General features: G+C 45.0%; 1 long non-coding RNA gene across 3 annotated transcripts; it reads right to left on the bottom strand.

Moving 5' to 3' along the window:
* Nucleotides 1-8: 8 nt before the first annotated feature.
* On the bottom strand, nucleotides 9-18,578 carry LOC132017418 (uncharacterized). 3 transcript variants are annotated; one of them, XR_009404274.1, is made up of 4 exons: nucleotides 18,399-18,578; nucleotides 12,118-12,269; nucleotides 6,828-6,948; nucleotides 9-477 (listed from the first exon to the last, which is right to left on the bottom strand). It is a non-coding gene; the product is annotated as an uncharacterized LOC132017418 (long non-coding RNA). The 3 variants fall into 3 exon arrangements; XR_009404272.1 differs by lacking the exon at nucleotides 9-477 and adding an exon at nucleotides 2,089-2,172; XR_009404273.1 differs by lacking the exon at nucleotides 9-477 and adding an exon at nucleotides 4,047-4,127.
* Nucleotides 18,579-23,887: the final 5,309 nt, after the last annotated feature.

The following is a 23,887-nucleotide window of genomic DNA, read 5'->3' as shown; positions in this document are numbered from 1 at the left end:
GAGCCCGTGCGTGGTCTGTCCCAGGCGTGCTAACTCCACGGCCACGTGAGGGGCTCAAATGGCCGCACCGGGGACCGGGCCTCTGGCTCTCCTTGGATGGTACCAGGCTCTCGGGAGCTGACCCGGGCCTGTGTTGCCCCCAAAGTAGTGGCGCTCCTCCGTGCCTGCCCCATGGGCAGCGCCTGACCAGTAAACACACCGAAGCAGGATCCCGTACAGGATGGCCAGGCGCGGGTTGGTGAGGAAGAGCCGCCAGTGGGTGCTGGAGAAGAAGGCACGCCGCAGGCGGCAGGGCAGGGAGGTCAGACCGGACACCCTGTACACCGGCCGCAGGCGCAAGCCCCGCTTCTGAGCGGCGCGAGCGGGGCGTGTTGGGACAGCCCGGCTGTGCCCCGTTGTCGCGTGCCTTGTCCCACGCCTTGTTGCACGCCGGGACTTCTCTCTGTTGAAGTGCCTACTTCGTCAGCTGACAAGATACTGTTTGAGGAAAGTTCTCAAGTTCTAACCATTGTTGTTCACTAACAAAAGTTCTTGTTCTAAAAGCAATAAACCACTTTGCGTGGAAAAAATAAATAAATAAATAATAAAAAATTTTTAAAAAGTCCATGAGCTTCCTTCTCAGTACATAGAACAAATTCCCTGAGGTTCTCTAACTTCAAACAATATCTTCTTGGTGATATTGTCTGCAAGGACATGGTTATCTTACAGAGAAAAATCCAATAGTGCACAACCAAAGGACAAGATGGAAAACGTTCTCTTCATTGAGAGTCCCAGTCAAGTACTTAAACACTTCAGTGCAAGAGTTCTATCACTTAGCACCGACAGAAAATGGCATAGCATATACCAGTGGAAAGTGCTCAACAGATGAGCCACCAAATGCAAGAAGGGGTATGAGAGGTTCGTACCCCCAGGGGCACTGACTCTGAGCATGACTTGGGGGTTTCTCAGGTTTCAAAACTACTACCCTTGCTCTCCTTGCATGAGTCACCGCCCCCACTGCCTTCAACCAGCCCAAGTGTAATGGACTCCCCTGCACTCTTGGGCAGTGGATTACCCCAACCCTCCTTTCTGTGGGAGGCCAGGCGCTCCTTCACCAGCAGCTCCCAGCTCAGGGTGCACAGCTCTGATGTCCTCTGGCCAGAGGCCTCCCTCACTCTCCATCCCTGGTGAGAATTCCTTGTGATGAGAAGCTGAGGCCTCCTGCCAATAGCCATAGGAGGGATCCAGCTTAGAAGCACTGATGCCTGATATCCCCACCTGTATGCCTGATATCCCCACCTGTACCCCAGTCAAACCCTCTGATGAGAGCAACCTCAGTTAACATTTGACTGCAACCTCATGGGGGACTCTGAGCCAGAACCTGCCAACACTCTTGCTCCTGAATTCTTGACCCACAAAAACTATGGGAGGTAACAAATGGTTATTGGTGTTCTAAGCCATTAACTTTTGGGGAAATAAGCAACAACAGATATAAAGAAATAATATAATATAATATAATATAATATAATATATGTAATTATTATTATATAATAAATATATAATATTATATTATATAAATAAAGAAATAATTTTTCCATGTACCCTGAACCAGTAGGATAATATAGGTGATCAACAGAGAGTGCCTTCAATAGGAAACAGCTGGCAATGACCAGGGTCCCAGCTAAGAGACAGCTAGCGCCCAGGGGTCCAGGAGAGAAGGAGAAAGTAAAAATATGTCTGCTCATTGTTTTTATTATTACTGAGCTGAGCTGTACTCTCTGGTCTTCACATCATCCTCGGGTCTTCAGGAGAAAAACCTGCATTTGTTGAGGGACCTAGGGAAACTCCACTTGAGGCTAGGTTTTCTCCAGTCCGTGCACACCTCAGACCTTCCCCACTTTCAGAGTTAGAGAATGCCACAATTCACAACTTCAATGCGCTTCAATGTCACAATTCACAGATTTTTGTACTTGGAAGTGGAACAAACTGTGCAGGTGGCTTTGCAAAGGGGAAGTCGGTGGACACTGGGAGCACATTGACATATGGCTCAGGGAAAGCCTGCAGAGCTTTAAAGAAACTGTCACGGGAGCCTCATCACATCTAAGGAAGCTGCCAGTAGCGAAGCCAAGGAAAAGTGAAATACCAGGCTCTTCTCTCCCCTTCAGAGCCAAGGTTGTCCAAGACAGGAAATATCTGAGGAAAGAGTAGGAGCTCTTTTATACCTAGTTAGTTATAAATCAAGAGGAGACTCAGTGAGGAAGGGCGGGGCAGGGTTGCTCTGGAGAACAGAGACGTCGTTAGGGCCATGGATTGTAGGCCTGAGAGACATCCAGTGAAGGCTTTTGCTAATTCCCTAACACCAAGGAGAGGCTATCCTCAGCGCATGCTATGTCCAAAGTAATATAATACATCAATTCCTTAAACATTCACAGAACATCTAGAATGCTTAAGATCTTCTAAAGAGCCAAAGCAACAAGAATGTTCCATGTTCTCTGAGGAAGAGAACTAAGAGAGCTAATCAACCCAGGATGTAAGCCAGCCAGATGTACATGCACCTAGAATACCGAATGGTATTCGTAGAGCAGCCAGAACTCTTGGAACATAGAAGAGATTAAATTAATTCCATTAGAAATGGTTGGGAAAACTCAGGTGACATTATCTGAGCCCTACAGGAATTTTACCACTTGTTCAGATAGAAAAAATAATCTAGACAAAGGGATGAGCTGGAGTCAGTACAAAGATGAGTATGAGGGCAGGAATCAGCAAGTAGGCCACACTGGAAGGCCTGAGTATACAGTGCAAGTGTGTTGATGTGTTGTCCTCCACCAGCTTACCCTTCCCCTTCTTTGTGGGGCACAGACATCTGACCTTGCTCCACACAACTTCCCTCCCATAATTTCAGAAGCCAACAAGAGGGGATTACATCTATACAGAAACACTGGGAAGATCAAATTAGAATGATCTCAGTGAACTTTGAAAGCAATAGACTAGCATTAGCTAATATTTTATTAGGATGAATATGTTGTAGTTAATTGTTGATATTAATGATTCATTATAACCCAGTTTTCATAAGATTCACTGATTCCTTTTGGTCTTATTCAAAGGCAGACAAGAACTTTATCTATGGACATGCATGCTGAAGCATTTGGGACCAACTTTTTAATGTTTTCCACTTTGAGATGCATCAAAAATAGGATACTTTGATGGAAGAAGGGAAGAATGACCAGGTAGATAATCTGTGATAAAGCTTTTATAGTGCAATGTTAACTGTAGCATCTTAGAGGAGCAGTATACTGGTGTTCACTGTAAAATTCTATCAATTTCTCTGTATGTTTACAAATTATCTTACAAATGTTGGGAGGAAACATACTCCTAAAATTATTTTGGCACCAACACAATATAATTCCCTGAGAGCTCTGAAGGGACGAGGTAATTTCTGCTAAATAAAGCACAAATACTCATAACAAACAGGGTAGCTTTTAGGAGGAAAGTATGCAGAAACTTAATCATGGATGTTAATATGAAAGAGAATCCATCTGCATCTATACCGCAACTGTCAAAAGCAAAAATTGCATGAGACAACATTGAGCAGGCAAAGAAGACTTTACTGAAGGCTGTTGTAATAGGGGAGAGAGGCCAGAACTCACCCTGAAGTCCCACTCCACTAAAACAAGGAGCAGAGGGTGTGCAAGAGGTGGGGAAGTTAGTGGGTAAGTCCTGAAGCTGAGCAACAGGATGTGCTGAGCACATGGAGTTATTTCCTGAGCTTTTAAATGTTATTCTCTGTAATTAGACCATCTGTGTTTGCTAAGTGGCTCCCATCAAAGTTAGTCTCTGTTATGGAATCCACTGTCCCCCCACCCAAAAGTAATAGTTGAAGCCCTACCCGCCCCACCCCCCAGGGTAACTGTTTTTGGAGACGGGGCCTTTAAGGGGATAATTAAGGATGAATGAGCTCCTAACAGTGGGGTCCTGATTCAACTGGATGGGTGCCTTCTGAGAAGGGTAAGGGACATCAGAAGTGAGTGCATACAGAGGAGAGGCCACGTGAGGACAGAGCAGGAAGGCTGCCACATGGGAGTCCAAGAGAGATGTCTCAGGGGAACCAAGCTGCCCACAACTTGACCACAGACTTCCATTCTCTAGAACTGGGAGAAAATTGTTTGGTCATTGCAGAAATGAGCATTTTCCCGTTCTTTAAAGTGGTTTTTGAGACAAACAATGGTATTCTAGCCTGGTGGTGTTAGCTATGTCATATAGATTGACTCTGTCTAGGAAGATTTGATTTGATAATGCAAAGAGCCTACTTAGATGTATGTAATTTTTAGTTTCCATAAATGAGGGTTATCAATTTCTTAGAATTTCTATGCACAGACCAATGAAAATGTAGTTTCTAAGTGGTTACAAACACACACAGGTAGCCAGCCTTGGCATACAGCATAGACATGTTGACATGACTGAATAAAGTTGATTTAAACATAGTATTATTTCTTCTTAAGATTGAGTCTAAGATAGAGAGCTAGTTTCAAATAATCTTCAGATAAAAATTTGCATTATCATTATTGAATTAACAACTTATTGTTTCTTTTAGCCTCCCTTTTTGTTTTCAAGTAGTTCTGATATATTAACTAATTCTACTAGACTTGGCCCTACACAGTGGCAATGTAGACCTCAAGTACTTGATGGTTTCAGTTCAAAAAGGTGAAGGTGGCCTCAGGAGTGGCCTGATCCCAAAACTTGCACAGCACCCTTGCTGCTTGTGTGCAGACATTAGGAGAAAACACCAAATGTATCACTTCTGTCCAACTCTGCTAAATGGGCCTGGACTCATGTGTATCCAGCCAGAAAGGGGAGCCACAGAAATACACAAACACCAAGGCTGCTTGTCCTCCAACTGAAAGGGCACTAATAAATTTGCAGATACTCCTGTTAGATCTAACTTCTGTTTAGATGCCCACTAGATTCAGGAATCTATCATTTGCAGTGCTTGTATTAGTTTAGAATACGGGATTTTAAGATCATCCAACACTGTACTAAAACATTTCAATAAAATCATGCTACTTCTTTCAAAAAAAAAAAAAGGAAGAAAGAAAATATTTCTGTTGCTTAAGCCGCCCAGCTGATGGTCTTCTAGTCAAAGATAGGGTCCTTCCCTCCTGCAGAGACAGGGAAGTGAGGACCCTATCTCCTTGATGTTCGTATTTTAAAGAGATTGTTCCCAGGGCCTTGAGAAAGATAGTCATGGGCTATAAAGCTGGTAAGAGGAGAAAGAATTTACAATTACACATTTTTAAAAATGTGTTCTAGAGGCTCCTGGGTGGTTCAGTCTTGGTTAAGCTAAGCATCTGACTCCTGATAGCAGCTCAGGTCTTGATCTCAGGGTCATGAGTTCAAGCCCTGTATCAGACTCCACACTGGACATAGGGCCTACTTAAAAGATAAAAAGAAAAAATAAAAATAAATAAAATGTTCTAAGAAAAGGGAGATCAGGAACCTAGAGCCAGTAAGGAGATTATTTAAGTTTAGTCCAGCTGGGGCCTAGAACATTAAGGCTATCTGGGTCATGGCCACCATTGGAGTGAGAGCGTAAAAAACCAAAAATGAGGGCGCCTGGGTGGCTCAGTGGGTTAAGCCTCTGCCTTCGGCTCAGGTCATGATCTCAGGGTCCTGGGATCGAGCCCCACATCAGACTCTCTGCTCAGCAGGGAACCTGCTTCCTCCTCTCTCTCTGCCTGCCTATGATCTCTCTTTGTCAAATAAATAAATAAAATCTTAAAAAAAAAAAAAACCGAAAATGACAAACTCACAGCCACACGCATAAGGAGATGGAAGTTTTGTTTGTTTTTGTTTGTTTGTTTGTTTTTAAAGGAAGTAGAAGTTTTGCTCAGCTATGGTAAAAGGAAGCCAAGTGAGTTAGTCCCAAGCCAGTCTCCAGAATGTCAATAAATAGATACCAAGACTAACAAAATTGATGATGATGGTGGTGATAAAAGTTGAGTTTATGTGTGTGACATTTGCATGTTAAACATGTGGGTAGAGGAGCCCCTGGGTGGCTCTGTCCATTAAGTGTCTGACTCGTGGTTTTGGCTCAGGTCCTGATCTCAGGGCTGTGGAATGGAGCCCCCTGAGTCAGATTCTGTGCTCACTAGGGAGTCTGCTTCTCTCCCTCTCCCTCTGCCCCTCCCCCTACTCACTCTGGCAAGCATGTGTGCTCTCTTTCTAAAATAAATGAATAAATCTTTTTTGTTAATGTGGGTCAAAATTTATTCTCTATGTGAATATCTTGTTCCCCAAAACCTTTCAGCCCATGATTTTAGCATCTGTTGATGATGTTGGACCGATACCCTTTTCATTAAGACCAGAAAAGGGACAATTATTGAATATACATGTATTTAATAAATATCTACTAGGCAGTGTGGCAGGGCTGAGGACAGGGAACTGGGTAGGCAGGGAAAACTGGCAACCCTTGTTGACCTAATCTCTTCATTCAGTGTGGCCCCAGGCTCTGTGCCATGTGCAGTTCCTCATCTGAACCACAGGCCACAGGAACCAGTATTTCGTCCCTGCTGACAGAGGACACAGAGCAGGAACCTGATTAAATGCATAGCTGAGCAGTTATTCATGGCATAGAATGGATTCATGACATAGAATGGACTCATTTCTAAAATAAATGAATAATCTTTTTTTTAAATGTGGGTTGAAATTTATTCTCTATGTGAATATCCTGTTCCCCAAAAACCTTTCAACCCACGATTTTAACATCTATTGATGATGGTGGACTGATACCCCTTTCATTAAGGCCAGAAAAGGGACAATTACTGAATATACATGTATTTAATAATACCTACCAGGCAGTGTGGTAGGGCTGAGGACAGGGAACTGGGTAGGCCAGGAAAAGTGATGGTCCTCGCTGGCCCTGTAAACTCCTCATTCATTGTGGCCCCAGGCTCTGTGCCATGTGCAGTTCATCTGAAACACAGGTCACAGGAACCCACGTGAGTATTTCGTCCCCGCTCCCAGAGGACACAGAGCAGGAACCTGATTAAATGCATAGCTGAGCAGTTATTCATGACATAGAATAGATTCATGAAATAGAATGTATTCATAATATACCAGGGTTTTCTCCAATGAACTAGAATTGATGAACTAGATTGATGTATCTGATTGATGATCAGATAGAAAGGGAATCAGTCTCCTTAAGAAAGTATTTTCCAAGTGCTGAGTGCAGACCATAGGATATTCTATGCAACTGTTAAAAAAAAGAAGAAGAAGAAGAAAAAGAAGAAGAGGTAGACGTGTGTGTGTGACAGGGAAGGAAATCCATGATTCACCAGTGAGTGAACGGAAGTACTAAAGAGCAGGACAGCCCTCTATGCAATTACTGAAATGGAAAGCCAAGTTTGGTGGGTTAAATGACAAATTGGGAAAAGAGTTTGCCCTTGGAGAGTGAAAGTAAAAAGAACAATGGCTGAGCAAGGATGAACGTTGTGTTCCTGCTGACTTTTCAATCTGCATTTGCTTCCTTGGCAGTTGAGAACCTGCAGAGAAAGTCTCAGGGGCCTTGGATCCTGGAGGCCAACGAACAACCCTGGAGTCCCAAACTGCCCAGAAACATTTCAATGGGTTGCCTGTGACCGCTCCAGGGGGAGGGCCTTTGCCATCTGAAACCGTTAAATTCCCAGTCCCTGGCATCATCACGGAAGTCCACACAAGCTACATTACGCCAATACATGACGGGGGTGAGTCCCGAGCCCAGAATCCCCTCTTTCCCTCCTGTTTCTGCTGCTGGGGGTCCCATCTCCCAAAGAGGAGCAATCTCGAAGGTCAGGAAGAGGGAATGGCTTCAGGCCTGGTGTCACACAATCCCTCCCTCTGACCCCTAGGTGATAATATGTTTTTGGTTTTTTTTTTTTTTAGTAGGCCCCTAACAAAGGGCTGGAACTTACAACTCTGAGATCAAAACCAGGCTGACACCGACAGTCAGATGCTTAACCCACTGAGCCACCCAGTGTCCCTGGATAACATCCTGGCTATTACCCCGGCTTGCAAACATGGCTGTGGGATGGTTCTTGGAAGGCACAGTGTCTTCTCTCTCACTGAACTCATCATCGTCCTGCCATGCTGTGTCCCCACGGTCTTGCTGGGAACATTTCTGTCTTAGTGAAGGAAGACAGGCAGGTCCTTTTCATCCTTTTCTAAATCTTGGAAACCAGATGCATAGGGCTTTGCCTCTTTCTTTGTTCAGGTGTGTCTGTCTGTCTGTCTGTCTTCCACATGTGTTTTAGTGGGGCTTGTGGATTCCCAGGTCAGTGCCCACAGAAGCTGTTCCCCCTCAGGTCCTGGAGAGCCTAGCCTCTCTCTGTTTTTGACTCTTATCACCCTAAAGTGGCAATCCTCCCTCGCACTGCTCCCCTCACTCTCTGGACATTCTGGAAAGCAGAGCCCCGATTTAGGACTCCTCCTTCAAATCTTCCCACTCTTCACCCTTCCTGTTGCTAAGTCCTGCCTTCTTCACAGAAGGCCTCTGACCAGGCCATGCCCTGTATTCATGGATCACATGCCCCGAAGCTTTGCCTGTTCCCTTTCTGCTAACCATCCTGTGGGTCTGGCTAGACTGTCAGGTCCTAGAGGGCAGAAACTGTCTTGTACTCTTTCAGCTCGCCCTCTACCCCGCCCCATGCTCTGCTCACAGTAGCTGCCCCCAAAATGCTTGTCAAATGAGCACATCCGGCAGCAGGGGACACAGTGGTCTGAGAATCTGCCATTGTCCCAGACCTCAGACAGGTGGAGGGGATCAGGTTGAGGATCAGGAGCTGAGGATGGAGGGATGGAGAACGGACGCTCCTCCCTTTGGCAGCCCAACCCTTTGGAGGTTTCCTTGTGGGGTCACAGAGCCTGGGGGACTTAAAAGGATCTTTTCTCCCCATCCGACCCCTCCGTGTTTCCCTCAGTGGTGCTCACTCCCGTTGCTTCAATCCCACGCTCATGACTTGGTCCAGATCTGGACAGCCTGGTTTCATTTTTATGCTCTGCCTTCTTACTTTTCTCCTTGTCCTTAATGTGTTGAAGAAACAAGATGGTCCTATAAAATTTTCATATCTTAGACTTGGCTGGTTGCATCCCTGTGCCTGTTTCTATGGTTCTGCTGACAATATTTTCTATAAACCAGCTGTTAGATCCAGAGACTTGATTAGCTTTCAATTTGATTTTGGTTTTGCAAAGTTACTTCTTATTTGGTGTTGTAAATACATATCCTATTATAATACATCAAAAGATCGGGCTGGACCTTCAGGTGGGTCCCTGGTACACATGAAAGCCTATGCACCTATGGGCAAAGAACTTGTAAGGAGCTATTCAGCTGCGATGACAGAGACAGTGTCCCCTTCCTGGACATCATGGTACTCTTGAGAAGCAGGAAGTTCAGGACCATCTTCCACAGGGACTGAGAAATTTACTCAAGAACAGATCTACCAAAGAAGCTTGAACTTTGGCTTATTAATAGTTTTACCTCCCTACACCTTTCAGGTCAGAGTCGGTGCTTTCTACCTTTTTATGGATTCCTGTGCTAACTGAAACAAAGCTTCAGAATTACCCTGAGGATGTGAAACTTTTTCAAGATTTCACAAATGAATAACATTTTGATGAAATTTCTGTTTTCGAGAGCTATGACCAAACAAAACATGTCATTTTACAGCGTTGCCCAAATTACTTACATAGTACGAAAACCAATTCAACAAGCTGAATTTGCAGAAGAATTTAAGGCCCAAATGACCAAGTAATGCAGCTTATCACTTTTGATGTTTAGAGGAAATGTACAATGTTAGTTGTTATCAGAACTTGAAATATAATGACATAGAATTTCAGGCAGTAAAACCATCTGATGGTCAGTCCTTAGAAGCAGAAACATAGATGGGATTAACATGCAGGAGTTTCAATGGCAGAAGCCCCCATGAGAATAATGGTGGAAGCCTGGGGGTTCCTGGAGACCGTTCAGATCAAAGCGGTTCAGGCCCTAAGTGCAGGAGGGGCAGAGTTTGGGTGGTGGCATCCTGTACTGCTATCTAGTCTAGGGAAAGTCCCACAAGTTCTCAGGGATCCCTCAAGTAGAAGTGGGCCATCAGAGAAGTCCCTTGTCTCCCAGGAAGAGGTCTGCCTTAATTCCCTGTCCGGCTGGGAGCATGGTACTCTTCAGAAGAGTGACCGTGACGCATCCACAGCAATGGGCTTCAGAGTGGGGCTCGGGGCCTGTGGTCACGTGAGTGCCTGCAGTTGAAGACCTGAGGGCTGAGTTCTCACGACCACTACAGCACATGCCAGATAAACCCTCAGATGGGACAGGAAGTTGTTTGTTTTGTTTTGTTTTTAATATTCGTATTGGAGGGGAGGAAAATAATTTTCACTCTACCCTTCAGAGTTCTTGGCCAAGACCGCTGTCATAAGACAGAGTAACACGAGAAAAAGAAATGTAAGTTTATTACTATGTACACCTCATGTGCACATGGGAGAGGCCCAGGGACAAAATAACTCCTGAGGCTGTTTAGAATTGTCTTAAATACCATCTTAACAGAGAAAGGGGAACAAGGATACAGGCCTCTTACAGGAGAGTGAAGACATGATTTTTAGGAAAGATGCACAAGCCCTTAGAAGAACAAATGAGAGGTATGAGAGTTTGGGACCTAGTTCATGTGTGGAGTCGACTTCCAAACTCCTCTCTTAAGGTTAAGAGCCAATCCTTCCTATGATTCCACTTCACAGATGAAGAAATCAAGGGGCAAAGACTTGTCAAGCACACATCAAATCAGCAGCCAGCTCTGGCTACTCTAAGCAATTTCAGGGGGACACCTGTGAGAAAACTGACCTCCTTGCTACCAGTGGATGCTTCCACCAAAACACCCCTGAGTCCCTGCAGGGCTTGCCTCCCGCTTTGCAGCCTTATTGGCCTGGACAAGACCCCTGTAAGCAGACTGAATGTTCCTACTGAACTGTGGTTTTTTGCAATAGCGCTTTCATTTTTTTTTCTTAAGATTTTATTTATTATTTGACAGAGAGAGAGATAGTGAGAGAGGGAACACAAGCAGGGGGCGTGGAAGAGGAAGAAGCAGTCTTCCCGCCAAGCAGGAAGCCTGATGTGGGCTCCATCCCAGGACCCTGGGATCATGACCTGAGCCGAAGGCAGACATCCAAGGACTAAGACACCCAGGCATCCCCACTTTTTTTTTTTTTTTTAAGATATTATTTATTTATTTATTTGACAGAGAGAGAGAGAGACAATGAGACACAGAACACAAGCAGGGGGGAGTCTGAGGGAAAATCACATTTCCCACCAAGCAGGGAGCCCGATGCGGGGCTCGATCCCAGGACCCTGGGATCATGATCTGGGCTGAACGCAGACGCTTAATGACTGAGCCGCCCAGGCACCCCTAAAACAGAGCTTTCTGACAGGGGCTGATCTGACTGGGAGCTTTTGTAACCCCAGATGCCCACTGAATACCTTCATGTGGATTTGTGAAGAAAGCCACAAGTTTGGCTTCTTGGAGCATCTGAAGGGGCAAACTTCTCCTATTCGACTCTTTTCTTTTATTTACTTATTTATTTATATTTTTTTAAAGAGAGAGTGAGTGAGCAAGAGAGAGCACACGAGCAGGGATAGAGGGAGAAGGAGAAGCAGACTTCTCTGCTGAGGAGTGAGCCCAATGTAGGGCTCGAACCCATCATCCTGAGATCATGACCTGAGCCGAAGGCAGACGTCCAACTGACTGAGACACCCAGGCACCCCTCAACTCTTTTCTTTTAAGGATCACCTGGGACCTGACCAACATCTTAATCACAGCCTCGTAGGACCCAAGCAGAGAACCTAAACTCGTCATGCTAGACTTCTGACCTACAGATCTGTGAGCTAATGACTGAGTGCCATTAAAGCAGAAGAGTTTGTCATCTGTCACACAGCAATAGAAAACTATTCACATATCTTTAGTTGTGAGGAGAGGGGCAAAGAGAATCATTTGATGATTAGAATAATTTCCTGTTGGACTAGGCACAGTCCCTACTTTTCAAACCATGTTTCTCTTTCTCTACCCACATCGCCAAGCAGGTAGCATAGGACAGATAAACATGGCTATGCATACTGCAGCCCCGTACCTTTGTGCGTGACATCCAGAGGCTCCCCACAGCAGGCTGGTCCCACTTCCGCATGATTAGCAACAGGGGCACCTGGCTGGCTCAGTTGGTGGCGCATCAGACTCTTGATCCCAGGGTGGTGAGTTCAAGCCCCATGCTGGGTGTGGAGGCTACTTAAAAAACATATTAAAAATAAATAAATAAAATACATTTTTAAAAAATAAGACAGATTACCAATGACTTAATGATATATGAACCTATAGTAAAATAAAACTACCTCAGATTTGCCAGAGTTTTTGTAAAAAGCTCTAGCTTCCCGAGACACAGAAATGTATGAAAGATAAATTAGGAACTGCTGGATGATATTTCCCCAGGAAGCATTTTACTCAGCCAATCCTATGAATCAGAAATGAAGCCATTCAGCTAGTAAATTGCTCTGAAGCCAAAGGATTACAGGCTGAACTTTGACCTTAGGCTAAGCCAAATGTGGGGATTGAACCGTGTACGGGTTACACCTGTGTATGAATTAGAGTCTGGAAATCGGGTGGAGAGAAGGTGGGGGAGAATGTGCGACTAGGGAGGGGGGATAGTCGGGATCTGATAGAGGGGCTACTACATCACGAATCAATAAATTTGGGGGTGACATGGACTGCCTGGGGAAAGTGGGTACTCAGGAAGGTATTTTATTATTTTTTATTGAAATATATTTAACATATAAAATACATTAATTTCACATGTACAGTCTAATGATTCAACAATTCTATACATTAGTTGGTGGTCTTCAAGTGGATTCTTAAACTCCTTTATCTTTTTCACCAATCCCCTCTCCCCCTTGCAAGTATCCTGTCTGGCAATCATCAGGGTTGCTGTTGTTGTTTTGACAGGGTTTTCACTTTTTGTTTTAGAACCATCAATTAATGTCCCAGACGCCGACCAACCTTCATCCATCCTGGAAACTCCATGGATCATCCCAACAATCTTCATCAGCTTAATCCTAATTTATATCTGCATCTGTAGCAAATCAGGTAAGTGTGTAGCAGGCTAGCCTCTGGCTGTGGGGGAGGATGTTGTTTGCTAAGGACTTGGGAGAGGTGAGCCATGTGTCTCACCCAAGCCCCTGTCCACTGATCCATGTCTACACAGAAACAACATACTTTCAGTGCTGAGCCCCCCACTCCTCGTTAGGATTGAGGTTACTCTGACCTTGGGATGGTGGATGCTGGTCCAGGAGGCACAATAGTGCAGTGAGGGGAGGGGCAAACCAAGTGTCTACTCCTATAGTGGGGTGGGGTCTTGGATCTACGTGTGGCCAACAGGTGTTATCTTGTCACAGTCTAACCCAGTGTTCCCCTAGATCTTTGATAGCACGATGTAGCTCACTAATTTTTATAATGTTGTCACAGCTGTTCCATTATCTGGCAGGTCTATCTAGACCATGACAAGGTGACGATGTTAAACCAACCCTCAGTGGCGAGAACAGACACTGGTGACAATCTGTCTGCCACAGATCTTCTACCACAGTTGGATTTGCTAAGAAGCTAATGAGGCTTCAGCTTCAGAACACTTCTTTTACTCTGCTTCCTCCTCCCATGGCCCTTCAAGGGGCCCTCGCAATGTGTTGACTTGGTCATTTTGAAAAATTGGCAAAAGTAAGCTATTTGCTCACAGCCATTTAGGCCTGTCAGGTTTTACTCTAATGGTCTTTCCATCAATTTCCATCCATGTCAGGTGGAACTGGAGTGGCTGCTGGCAGTTTTTTGATTCAGTTGAGAAGAAAATTAGGAATATATTTATTTCGGTTAGTGAGATATCTTATGTAATAATGGTCACTGTCTTGTACAATTTAAAGTTATTGCTATGCTTTTGTGGCCAGAATTGTGTTCCTTCACGTTTGTATGTAAAGTCCTACCTTCCCTACTATCTCAGAATGTGACCGTATTTAGAGACAAGGCCTTTAAAAAGATAATTACATTAAAATGAGGCCATTAGAGTATAGTCCTAATCCAATCTGATTGGTGTCCTTTTTTTTTTTTTTTTGTAAGATTTGTTTATCTATTTGAAAGAGAGAGCTTGCAAGAGGCTCAGTCCCAGGACCCCGAGATCACCACCTGAACCCAAACCAAGAGTCACCTATTCAACTGACTGTGCCACCCAAGTGCCCCTCATTGGTGTCGTTATAAGAAGAGGAAGTAGACCAAATATGTCACATGGAAGATCCTGTGAAGACACAGGGAGAAGATGTCCAACAATAAGCCAAGGAGAGAGACCTCAGAAGAAACCAGCCCTGCCAAGATCTTGATCTTAGACTTTCAGCCTCCAGAATTATGAACTATGAAAAAAAAAATGTTTGTTGCAGACCCGTATGTGGTATCTTGTTTTGGCAGCCAGTGATGTGACATAATAGGAAATGTATATGTGTGTGCAATTGGGTGCTCAGTTGGTTAAATGACAGACTCTTGGTTTAGGCTCAGGTCCTGACGGAATTTCTTCTTCTTTTTTTTTTAAGATTATTTGGGGGCAGGGTGGCGCCTGGGTGGCTCAGTCCATTAAGCAGCCAGCTCTGGATTTTGGCTCAAGTCATGATCTCGGGGTTGCAAGATCAACCCCTGCATCAGGCTCTGTGCTCAGCAGTAAGTCTGCTTTAGATTCTCCCTCTGCTCCTCTGTTTGTGTGCTCTCTCTCTCTCTTTCTTTCTATCTCTTTAAAATCAATCAATAAACAAATAATTTTTTAAAAAGATTCTTTTAGAAAGACTGGTGTATTTGTTTAAAAAAAAATTTTTTTAAGTTAACTCTACCCCCAACAGGCGGCTTGAACTCAATCCTGAGATCAAGAGTCACGTGCCCTACCAACTGAGTCAGCAAGACCTCCCTTGGCACAGAGTCTAAAATGCTTGCAACTTCCTGTGCGGTAGGTATGAGAGGAGTATCTTTTGTTACTCAGGATCAGCACCTTGTATCACACCTGAGTTTATGCTAATGAGCTAACCTTAGAGAATGGGAGCTGGTTGCCAGAGGAACCATGTGATTAAAAGGTAGAACTCAGACACACACATGAACGCATATATGCGCGCGCACACACACACACACACACCCCTCCTGAGAGGGAAGAAGGGTTGGGGATTGAGCTAATTATCAATGGCCAATGATTTAATTAACCATACCTACATAATAAAACCTCCATAAAAACCCTCATGGAAGGGGTTTCGAAAGCTTCCAGATTGGCAAACATATCCATGTGCCAAGAGGGTTGTATGAACCAAACTCCATAGGGACAGCTTTTGAACTAAGGACCCTTGAAGATCTAAGTACCTCTTCATCTGCTGTTCAATTTATATTGTATTTGTACTTAAAATATCCTTTACAACAAATTGGTAATAGTTAAGTGTTTGCCTAAATTCTATAAAACTCCATAGCAAATTATCAAGGCGGCAATCGTGGGAATCCTTGATTTGTGCCCAAGTCAGTCCTAACTGGGTAATATGGGGACCCACTCGCTGCAACTGTATTTGAAGCTGGTGGTGATGGGTAGATTTGGGGAGTGAAGCTTAACCTATAGGATCTGCAATAACTCTGGGTAGTTAACATCAGAATTGAATTAAATTGCAGGACACCCAGTTGGTAGCTCGAGAGAGCTGAAGAATTGCTTAGCATGAGAAATCAACATAATTTGTGTCAGAAGTACTGTGAGTATAGAAAAACAGCTTTCCTTTATAGACCTAGTTGACTAGTACATAAGCAGAAATCAAAGTCAGCTGGGCTGACAGACAGATGTCACAACACAGAGGCACAAGATTACAGGCTGGAATTAACATGGCAATCAACGTCCATGTTTAAAAATTTTACATTTTCCCTGGCACCTCACCAGAAGAAAGGATAAAGTGTGATGGACTTACAAAGGAATCATTAAATAGAAAAAAAGAATAAACTGCTACAAAAACACGAGTAATTCATAAATAGAATATTGAAAGGAAAATGCCAGACACAAAAGAATATATATTCTATGATTCTATTTATGTAAGTTTCAAAAACAGACAAGACTAATCTTTGGTAACAGAAGTCAAGAACAGTGGATTCTGGTTGGGTAATGATCTCTAACTTAATCTGATAGGTGATAGTGTAGGTGGATTCCATTTTCTATTATTATTTATTTGAGAGGAAGAGAGGGAGGAAAAAAGTACAAGCAGGGCAAGGGGCAAATGCAGAGAGACAAGCAGACTCCCCACTGAGTGAGAAGTAGATGTGTGGCTCATTCCCAGGAGCCTGAGATCATATCTAAGCCAAAGTCAGATGCTTGACCGACTCAGCCACCCAGGTGAATTTTTAAAAATAAATTTTTAAAAATAAATCAAGCTAAACAACACTGTTGGGACCCCTCTCACTCTTGAGAATTTTTTCTATATGTTCACTCAACAAACTTCTATCGCTTTATTCACAAAATATAAATACAGAAATAAATAATAATAATAAATATAAATAAATAAATAAATAAATAAAAATACATCAAGCTGACCATTAAAGCAGTATCTTGAAAGATTGTATCTTTGTTTCTGGACAGGTCCAGCGTGGGATGGAAGGGAAGGTGTGGTAGATGTCTGCCAAGTGAAGGAGTGGGATGAACTTGGGCGGGACCATGTGTGTACGAGGAGGTGTGTGTCCTGTGAGAGGAAAGTTCTTGGAGAGTGCAGTGGAACTACGTTGGAATCTTTTGTACGGAAGAATTTTGCAGAAGGCGGGCAGGACTTTGTATAGAAGGAGTGTGTACCGAGTGTAAGGAAGCAAAGGTATGTGGGGAGGGGAGAACAAGTGTGTTTTTTAGGGGGTGCGGATTGAGGGTGTCAGGCAAGCGGGCCCAAGGGTAGGGGAGAAAGGATATGTGGTGGAGGGGGTATGAGGAGACCTCTGTACCGGAAGGCATTGTGAGGGATGGAAGGAGAGTGAGTAAGAAGGCATTGTGCGTGTGTGGAAGGAGGGTGAGTAAGAAACAGGAAGTCTATGTACGGGGATAGGTTTATTTGTGGGGTTCTGGGGTGCCCACTGTGTGGAGACGCACAGTCAGGGTGGAGGGTTGGTGATAGTGTGAAATGCGGGAGGTAGGGGTGCATGAGTGCCTGACAGCAGAGGTCTAAGTGTGGAAAGTGAATGAACTTGGGTGTGGGAAGGGCAGGGTCATTACGGATGACAATTAGTGTATAAAGAAGGCTATTAAAGAGGCATGGGGTGTGGGGTGGTCTCCCTCTGACTCATCCTGCCCTTGATTATTAACAAAGTAGGATGGCTTCACAGTGAAATATATAATGGAACCCAAAGTGGGGAGGGTCTGTCACGTTCCTTTGATTCTTTGAGGTTTCTTTGAGTGTGTGTTTTGGGGGAAGAAGAGAGGGAGAGTGGTTTGGCTTGATTTCCAAAAAACCCTACCCAACAAAGGCTGAGGGCGCAGTTGCCACGTGGTGCCCCAGAGTTTGGCCATGCTCAGCCCACAGAGCGGGTCCCACCCACGCCCACTGACTGAACTGGTTTTTCGGCCCTGCTAGTGTCTGCTCCTCTGCCTGTTGCCTGAGCAGTGACAGTCTCTTCAATCCTCTTATCCTCCAAAGGGCAGAAGGGGGGTACACGCCTGTCCCACAAGAAAGTAGAGGGGGGCCGGGGCACCTGGGTGGCTCAGCAGGTCATGATCCCAGGGTCCTGGGATGGAGTCCCACCTGAGGCTCCCTGCTCCAAGGGGACCCTACTTCTCCCTCCGCCTCTGGTTCCCCCCTCCCCCCCACAGGTGCTCTCGCTTGCTCTCTCTCTTTTTCTCTCTCTGAAGTGTAAAATGTGGGGTGGGGGTATAAATACCAATGGCGGGGTGTGCATATGTTGTGTGTGAGGAAAGGAACACGCAGAAGTGGAGTGGAGAGAGGGTGGAGGAGGCGAGCTGATTGGAAGTGGGCTAAGGGGAGGTACGAAGGCAAGGGGGAGAAGGGAAAACGGCCGCTGGAAGCGAGGCAGGGCAGCCCACAGGTGCCAGCCCGAAGCCCACTGGTGCCCAGCCCTCCGGCCCTCGCCCGGCTCCAGACCCGCCCTCCCCATGCTGTTCGCCCACTTTCTTGGGGATACTTCCTGTTCTCCGGCCCCACCTCCTTCTATGCCCCTCACCCTGCTCCCCAACCCCTCTCTCTTTCCACTTTACCCCTCCCCCCCAGATTTTCTCTGGTCTCGGGTCTCGCGTTAGTCCTCAGCGCCCCCAGCGGGAGAAACGGGGAGGGGCGACTGGAATGGGGGGGAACGGCTGACCCGCGGGCCGCACCCTTAGACACTCACGGCCACGCGCGTCCCGGGGCGCCCTCCTGGAGCGGCAACAGCGGCGGGGTGGGCGAGGGAGAGGCGTCTGGCCCCTGGGCCAGAGCTGGTGGACGGCTTTCCCGGGCGGCCGCACCCTTACGGAGCCTTTATTCACACTAAGGCCAGGCGCGGTCCCGCCCTCGGGGAAAATCCGAGGCCAGCCGGCACACACACCCCACCCACGCCCGGCCGTCCTCCGGCACCTCGGGGCTGGCCTCCCAGCTCTCCTGAAACGCTCTTCCTGGCCAGAAACCATTCGACTCCAGGATACTTATGGAATAGTATTTGTGTACTCTCTGCTTCGTGCTGATTTTTTTCGGCTAGGTTATTAGGAGCAGATACTGCGGGGACCTTCCCTGCGTTGACACTATTCTCCCGACATAGTTGATGCCTTCCCTAAACGTCGTTAGATGTACTGTGCGGGCATCCGTATGTACTCTGTGTGAGCATCTGGGGAAAGGATGCCTTTCTCCTCCGCACCAGTCCTGCCTTCCAGAAGCATGGTACCTGGTGTCAGACACTAGGATTCTAACTCCTTTCTTCCCTGTCTTAGTGCCCTGAGACTGCTGTGACGAACTGCCACAGACTGGGTGGCTTATAAACAACAGACAATTTTTTCCCACAGTTGTGGCCTCTGGGAAGTCCCAAGATGGTCTCTGGCAGGTGTCTGGTGAGGGTTTGCTACTTGGTTGGTAGAGAGCTGTCTTCTCACTGTGCCTTCACGTTGTAGAAGGTTCCAGGAAACTCAGGGCCGGTTCATGGTCTGTCCTCCTGGCCTAGTCATTTCCCCAAGGCCTCACCATCCAGTACCCCCACCCCAGGCAGATCCCCTACCCCAATAACTGGTGGATAGGTCACCTGGAATTCCTGAAATCTAAGTGCACAGTTATGCCTCTGGCCTTTTGTTCATGCTCATCCCTGCCTAGAATTCTCTTTCTCCATACGCACTACCTGGTCAAGTCCTAATAATCCTTGAAGACTCACTCAAAAAATCATCTCCTATGAAGACTTTCCACCTCTTCTAGACAGAATGCATCACCCCCTTTCTGAGCTTTGAAAGCCCTGAGCCCAGAAGGTGTCCCATTGTGTCCTAATTGGGCTATGTGTCTGTCTCTGTTGATTCATGAGCTCCTTGCTAATGGGCCCACCTTGTGTGTCCCAGAAAATGGTTAGTGATTATTCATGACAGAGGATCAGTAAATTTGGAAAGAACAAAGTGTTTTCATTAAACTGAAAACACCAGGATCTGGGAGCAACATCTTTTTAGGACTCAAGTCTAGATAAGAATTTTCATTTTCTGTTTGCTTTTTCAACATTCCCATCCACACCTCCATCATCTGCCTTAGGTCTGTGAATTGAGTAATCTCAGCAATCGTCTCTTGCCAAACATAATTATGAAACAGTTGTTAGAAGAACACCAGATACTGGGAAGATAGGAGCGTGGTGGAGAGAAGGTGGCCCCCTGCTTATTGGAGATTACAACCTTTTCCTTTTTTTGCCAGATTCAGGAGACACTATGGAGATTACATCCTTGATTAAGAATCAAGGTGAAACACCTGGGTGAATCAGTCAGTTGAGCTTCCAACTCTTGATCTTGGCTCAGGTCATGATCTCAGGGATGTGGGAAGCCTGCTTAAGATTCTCTCCCTCTGCCTATATATATATATATATATATATATATATATATTATATATATATTATATATATAATATATATATTTATATATATATTTATATATATATAAAAAATACAAAATTTGTATAAAATATATTTTTTATTAAAATATATACCTCATGTACACAGGGGAGATACTCGGGGAAAAATTAGTAACCCCTCGAGGGGGCTTAAAAGCCAGGATTAAGTGGCATATTTAATAGGGGAAAGGGGAGCAGGGATGTGGGACTTTTAGGAGAGAGTAGCTGATTTTTTAGAAAAGATGAATGAAACCTCAGAAGAATAGATAAGAGATAAGAGTCTGTGACAGAGCTATCTATCTAGGTGTGTTGTGGACTTCCAGTCTCCACTCTTGTGATGAGTAACTCCTAATTGCCGGGAGATTGTTGACAAGTGAGTTCCTTTTGAAGTATCTGTCTTTAGATAAACGGGGGTGGGAGGGGTGTGCAGACACAGCCTCTCCCTGCATTAGCTGTTTCTCAAAATAAACAATATGTCAAAGCAATAAATCTGAGGGTGCCATATTCTACCACCCTTCACACCATACACAAAAAATAACCCAAATTGGATATATATATGTAAGGGATAAAGCTATGAAAGCAGTAGAAGAAAACATAGGAACAAATCTGTGAGAGCTTGTTTGGAAACACCTTCTTAAATACACCAATAGCACAAGTAACAACAACAGCAAAAGATTAAATCGACTTCCTCATAATTTAAAACACTTGTGCTTCAAAGAGACCATCAAGAAAGTAAAAAAGACAACCTGCAGAAGGAGAGAAAATAATTGCAAATCGTCTATCTGGTAAGACTGGTATCCAGAATGTAAAAAGAACTCTTACATAGGAAAATATGGAGGTCATAGCCCAGTTTAAAAATGGGGCAAGGATTGGAGTATGCATTTCTCCAAAGAAGTGTATAAATGGACAATAAACACATGAAAATTCCTTAATATGGTTAGCCACCAAGGAAATGCAAATCTAAACCACAAAGAGATACCACTTCACATCTCCTAGCATGGCTGGCATCGAGAAGACAGGACACTGACAAGTGCTAGAGAGGATGTGGAGAAACCAGAATCCTCCTGTGTAGCAGTGGATGATGGCGATGGAGTCAGTGTGGGCGATGGTGTGAGTCGAGGGGTCCACGCATGTGGGGTAAACCCATGCATCTGGGACTGTGGCGGTTCAAGGGTGAAGTGTGGAAACCAATATGGATGAGAAGCAGGTAGGGAGTGTTGCTGGACAACCATAGGTGGGGGTCTGCTCCTTCTGCTACGCTTCTCTTTTAGAGTTTCTCTTCTGAAGGTGATATCCAAACCTGCAGAGCGATCAACAGCTTTTCCTTGGATGGTTCCGATTCCCTCATCTTTCATATTCCACAGGACCTACATCCAGTAAACCGCTTGCCTCTTAACTATTTTCATTCCTATACTGTTTCATTTCCTCTTCTACATTTTTTTTTCTTAAGTACTTGCCCTGGGGATTACAGTTAGCATGGCCACCTAAACCAGTCTAGTTCAGAATAACACCAACCTTGCTCCATTATCCTTTCATTCCCTCTCCCTCTTTGTGCCATCATTGTTACACAGATGACCTCTTTATACATTTTAAACCCACATACCTCTTAAACCAAACAGGTTTATCACTGGTGCTTATGCAATTGTCTTTTAAATCAAATGGCAAATATACAGACATCAAATCATTATGTTGTAAACTTGAATTGATACAATGTTGTATGTCAATTATGTCTCAATTTTTCTAAAAATCAACAGGAAATAAACAGTAACAGTTTTGCCTGGTGGCTCAGTTGGCTAAGTGTCTGCTTTCAGCTCACAACATGATCTCAGGGTGCTGGAATTGAGCCCCCCATGGGGTTCTCTGCTCAGTGAGGAGTCTGCTTCTCCCTCTGCCTGCTGCTCCCCTTTCTTATGCTCTCTGTGATAAAATCTTTGAAAAAACAAAAATTAATTACAAACAAGACTAAATGTCTGTCATGTTTACTATGTAGCTACTTCTACCATTGCTGTTTATGTCTTCATATGGATTCAAGGTACTGCCTAGAGCTTGGGCTTAGGTTTGGGACTTCAGACTCACTCAGTGACTGTGGAAAATGCTGGCCCCTTTAAAAGCTAGAATGGACAAAGTCACACATGGGCCCAGCCCACTGTGTGTTCTAGCAGCTGCATGAGTCACCCTTCCTGCCCACAAGTAGCATACCATTTATGGAACATGCCTCAACAGGAATTTGTGGTCTTTCTGCCAAGCTAGGGTGGAAACGTGCTCTCAGGGAGAGGTTATCCAATTTTACTAGTCGGGAGCGTTAGATGTAGTTCCAGACTCCTTCAGACACACTGAACCTGAGTCGTCTGGACAAATAATCCCCTTTTCCCAGAGAGAAAGCCCTGCACATAGTCTATAGTTACTTTCTTTGACGTTTGTTTGTTGCTAGGTAATTTGGGGAGACCCTGGGCCTGGGGTCCTTGACCCAACCCATCCCAAGGAGTCACTGAAGGTTCTTGGTCTTATCCTGAGAACAATTCAAGGACAGACATTCAACACAGAGGACAAATGACACAAGCAGGAAAGTTTATTAAAGAGATTCTCTCAAAATGTGAGAGCGGGCGAGAGAGTGAGAGAGAGAATGCACAGGGGTTGGTTTTCTATCATTACTGACAGTTGTTAACTAGGGGTGAAATATTTAGTACTTGGTGTGGTGATGCAGGGTTTCCTGCTTTTTCTTCTTGTTTGGTCAGGGGTTTCTTGTCCTGGCACCCCCCCATCTTGGGTCTGGCTGGTTTGATCCAGCTCCTTGTGGAGTGCAACCAGGCAGGCTCCCGACATTCCTAATAGCTCCTGAGAGCTCCCCCTGACTTCCTGATTGGTGGCCTCCACATAGATGGTTGAAAACTGATGGCTGACTCTAACATATTTGATCTAGTTAAAGGAAGGTCAGTGGTGCAGCCCACTTACTGGGCATCAGGAAAGCCCTAGCATCAGACTCACAAGGTATCACCAAATGGGTATGACTTGCATTTTAAATAACCAGCAGAATGCCAGGCACACAGTGAAAAATCTAAATATGGGAGGGACAGATGGTATTTTGCATTGTTATCCTCCAAAATTCTTGTTGAAATCCTCAACATAAAGGTATTAGGTGAGTCATTCAGAAGTAATTAGGATAGGAGGCTGCCTCTCACTGCTGGCTATAAAAAGACAAGGAAGTGCTTGCTGCCTCTTGCTGCAATCCGCCAGGTTGAAGACACAAGGAGAAAACTGCCCTCTGCAAGCTAGGAAGTCGTCCTCACTGGACAGAGGATCTGTTGGTATTTTGATCTTGAACTCCCCAGCCTCAGGAACTGTAAGAAATAGACACTTGCTTTCTAAGCTGCCTGACATGGGCAATTCTGTTATAGCAGCCTGAGCTGGCTAAGATGGTTGGATGGAATGGGAGGGGACAGCTGTAAAAGTGAGGGGGGGAACAGGCTGAAAAGCTTTAAGTCTTCAGAGGCACTTTCAAGAGAAAAATGACATGAGAAACGTCATAGTGACACCAAAGCTTTGTTCTTGGACTGATCTGCACAACTCAAAAACCAGAACCCCAAGACTTTCTCTAATAATAAACTACTTGGCTTTTCTTGGGTCCACAAGTCCTGGCTCCAACAGGATTGTTGGACTCAAGATTGTCAACCTGTCTTTGATGATAGACCAGGTGCCATGTGTCTCCAGCTACTTTGATTAACCTGTGTGCACTTGGGAAGTGTGAATCTCAATCAGTTATGAGGGAGAGATCCA

Source organism: Mustela nigripes, chromosome 5 (assembly GCF_022355385.1).
Source record: "Mustela nigripes isolate SB6536 chromosome 5, MUSNIG.SB6536, whole genome shotgun sequence".
Lineage (NCBI taxonomy): Eukaryota > Metazoa > Chordata > Mammalia > Carnivora > Mustelidae > Mustela > Mustela nigripes.
This window is presented reverse-complemented; position numbering and strand designations above follow the sequence as displayed.